Source organism: Camelus bactrianus, chromosome 14, assembly GCF_048773025.1.
Source record: "Camelus bactrianus isolate YW-2024 breed Bactrian camel chromosome 14, ASM4877302v1, whole genome shotgun sequence".
Taxonomy (NCBI): domain Eukaryota; kingdom Metazoa; phylum Chordata; class Mammalia; order Artiodactyla; family Camelidae; genus Camelus; species Camelus bactrianus.
Window position 1 is genome coordinate 29,860,962 of NC_133552.1, and position 4,030 is coordinate 29,864,991.

Consider the following 4,030-nt stretch of genomic DNA (forward strand, 5'->3'; position numbering starts at 1 on the left):
GGAATTACAAAGAGCCCACCTGGCTCAGCCATCCCTGCCTAGGTCCGGGCTCTGATAGAATGCATGGTGGGTGAGCACAGGTTGACCTCAGAGCCCCAGCCGCTGCTCACTTGCTTGCTTAGAAATGAAGAAAAGAAGTCAGATTTAAAACGTGAAAAACAGCTGATCTGGTCGACAGAAGGCAGATTCTAGGCCCTTCCTCTGGCCACAGGCAGAGGTGATGCGACGCCTGCTCCGGCACTGGGCAGGTGCCTGCTCACAGTGTGCACATGCAGGCTGGCCCAACCAGAGCGGGACACAGAGCACAGTCCTAGCTTCCTGTCCCCTTCTCCCCAATCTCCTCCCCATCCTCATCCTCCGTAAAGTGGGACTGTTTCTTCTGCACATTCTAGTGCAGACACTGCACCAGCCTCTCAAACCAGTTGCTCATGGGGTCCCAGACACACATGGAGGGGAGCGGGTAGCAAGAGGTGCTGATGCTGATGCTGTCTCCATGGTGGATCTCATCTCTTGCATCCATCAAAGGACACCCACGCAGTGTTCCTTGCTTCTGGTGACAGCATGATCTTGAGCTCGACACCCACGGGGACCACAATGGGCTGGAAGGACAGCGAGTGAGGGCAGATGGGGGTGATCATGATGGCTGGCACGTTGGGGTGGATCATGGATGCGCCAGCCATGGCCATGCATGCCGTGCTGCCCATCAGGGTGGAGATGATCACACCTGAAGGACAGGCGTCACTGTGCACTGTGGTGATTAGGTGCCCATCCAGACAGATGTCCACGTTGGACAGCTGGGAAGAGGGGCCACTGTCAATCATGACCTTGCTCAGGATCTGGTCCTGCATGAACTGCTTCCTGACCTCTGTGTCCAGGGCAGCGGCCAGCACCCTGTTCTTGCTCATCCTGTTCGGGACAGCCACCTTCTTCCCCCTCAGCTCCTTCACGACCCTGACCTTCAGCCAGCTCCAAAGAAGGACAGCTGTGTTCCCCTGTATCACCTGAGGAACTTGGGACTGAAAGTTCTTAAAGCTGAAGGGGGTCAGGAAGCCCAGGGAGCCCAGGTAGAACACCATGACCTGAGGCACGCTGCCCTGGAAGAGTGAGGAGGTGTAAAGCAGGGTCCCATCTCCTCCCAGGCAGATGATGAAGTCGATACGATTAGAAATGTCATCATAATCTTCCCTGAAGGTGCAGAACCTCCTCTTCACTGGCCCGAAGCAGCCATCGCTCACTATGGCTGGGTCCTCCAGGCCCTTCTCCACATACACGACCATGTTGTTCTCCTCCATCAGGTGCACGCAGAGCTCCTTCAAGGGCTGGAGCAGGCTGGTGTTCCGGATCTTCTTGATGACCAGGATGCACTTTGGGGGCTTGTTCAACCACTGGCTGGCAGGGTCCTGGATATGCATGATGGTCTGGGGGTTCTGCAGCACGCAGGCCTTTGGTCCAAAAGTGGTCACCGGGCAGGGCTCATGCAGAGAGCAGGTCCTCCTGAACTCCCTGGTGCTCGCCAGGGCAGGCAAGGCCGACAGGCTGCAGGATTTGGCCCGCCTCCGGACAGGCTGGCCAAGCCCCAAGTCCTCGTCCCTGTGGCACGCGGAGCAGCAGTAGGAGGCCGTGTCTGTATTCAGCTCCTTACTCTCATTGATTTTTTTCTAGTTTCATTTCTGTGGCTGATGAAGGAGGACTTCCTCCGGAAAAGTCTGGATGCTGTTAGCTGCCGCAGGCACCTGTGGGACCATCCCCATGCTGAGCCAAGCCCATGGTTGCCCCCCCTCCCACTGCCACTCGCCGTCTCTAGCCAGCTCCCGGTGCTGCGGCCGCCCCCTGCCCCATGGCCCCCTCCCCCACCCCAGGTGCTGGCCCTCTGAGCAGCAATTCCGCGAAGCTGCCTGTGTGCAGGTGCCCCCCATATATTTTTAATTGAATTATAATTGATCTACAACATCATGTTAAGCTCTAGATGTACAACATAATGATTTGATATTTCTATATATTACAAAATGATCACCATGAATGTATATTTTATCCCTGTGACTCACTTATTTTGTTACTGGAATTTTGTATCACTTAATTTCCTTCATCTATTTCACTGCCTCCTCCACCCCTGCCCTCTGGTAACCACCTGTTTGTTCTCTGTGTCTAGGAATCTATTTCTGTTTGCTATGTTTGTTCTTCTGTTCTCTTTTTTTAAGATTCCAAATCAAAGTGAAATCATACAGTATTTTTCTATATCTGACTTATTTCACTTAGCATAATACCTTCTAGGTCCATCCATGTTACTGTAAGTGGCATGATTTCATTCTTTTTATGACCATAATATTCCAATAATGTTCCACAATAGTATGATATATATAAATATTACATCATATTTATTCATTTATCTATCTGTTGAAGGACACTTAGGTTGCTTCCATATCTTGGCTATTGTGAATAATGCTGCAATAAATATAAGGATGCCTATATCTTTTCAAATAAGTGTTTACATTTTCTTCCAATAAATACCCAGGAGAGGAATTCTTGGATCATATGGTAGTTATTTTTAAATTTTTGAGGAACCTCTGTACTATTTTTCATAGTGGCTGTGCCATTTTACGTTACTACCAACAGCGCATGAAGATTGCCCTTCTCCACAACCTTGCCAACATGTATTGTTTCCTGTCCTTTTGATAATAGCATTCTGACAGGTATGAGGTAATATCTCATTATGGTTTTGATTTGCATTTCCCTGATGATGAGTGATGTTGGGCATCTTTTCATGTGCCTGTTGGCCATCTGTATGCCTTCTTTGGAAAATGTCTATTCCAACTCTCTACCCATATTTTAATATAGTTGTTTTTTTTTTTTTGATAATGAATTGTATGAATTCTTTACATATTTGGTATATTAGCCCCTTAACAGACATGATTTGCAAGTATCTTCTCCCATTCAATAGGTTGCCTTTTTATTTTGTTGATGGTTTCCTTTCCTGTGCAGAAGCTTTTTAGTTTGATGTAGTTCCATGTTTAGTTTTGCTTTTGTTGTTACATTGTCTTTGGAGTCAGATCCAAAAAAATATGTCCAAGAGTGATGTCATGGAGCTTACCTCCTTTGTTGTCTTGTCCTTTGCATTTTAATGAACTACATTCTCTTTATGTACGCATTGTTCCAGGCTCTCTGAGACCCTAACTGATCTACAAAGATAATTTTATTATACCTATTTTAATATTGATTAAAATATTCTCTTTTTCCAAGAAGGCCTAATCTTTTACCTCTGTTGAAATTCTTCCATTTGTCTGAGATGTGTCTTAATATTGTCTTTAATTTTGAAAACATAAGTTTTAATTAAAATTTTTTATTTTGTCAATTATTTTGTATCTCACTTAAGGCAATTAATTCATCATATATTATATTTGTGTTTTTTTAACATGTAATTTCCACTCATAGAATACATTTTTTGATGATATAGACTAATGTCTTAGTTATTTTACATTGTATAATGCATAGCAAAACATTGAGAATAGAGAAGAATTTTCTGAATTACTGAGCTGAGATATTTTCAGAAAAAGCTCAATTAGTCTTAACTTATACCGAAGAAAAAAGGAAGAAAAAATAATATTTATAAAATAGCAAAATTCTGAGGGAAAATTTCAAAATATTTTGCAAGTTTTTATTTCACCTGCCAAATAGAGTTTATGTATCTATTTTAAAATTTAACTAATTCAAGTGTAGAACATTGAAACTGGAGATTTTTTAAACTATGCTTTTATTTGTTCTAAGTCACTGTTTTAAATTTTGCAGTAATTAACAAATATCAGTGATCTTAGATCACACATTCAGGAGTCAGAGTAAATGTAATTTTGAAGCTAGCCTGAGTAAGAGATTTGGAACTGATATATGCTCCCCAGAAGCTTTTGTGATTTTCTGTAACTTACAAATATCTGAATTTTTTTCAGCTGATCCATTTGAGAGTTTAAGTCCAGAAAAGTTTAGATAAGCATCTTAGGAATCATGACTATGTTTCCTCAAATGTGGCAGGTGTGCAGCA

General features: G+C 43.7%; 1 pseudogene; it reads right to left on the reverse strand.

Moving 5' to 3' along the window:
• Nucleotides 1-310: 310 nt before the first annotated feature.
• On the reverse strand, nt 311-1,427 carry LOC105064467 (NAD kinase pseudogene; annotated as a pseudogene).
• Nucleotides 1,428-4,030: the final 2,603 nt, after the last annotated feature.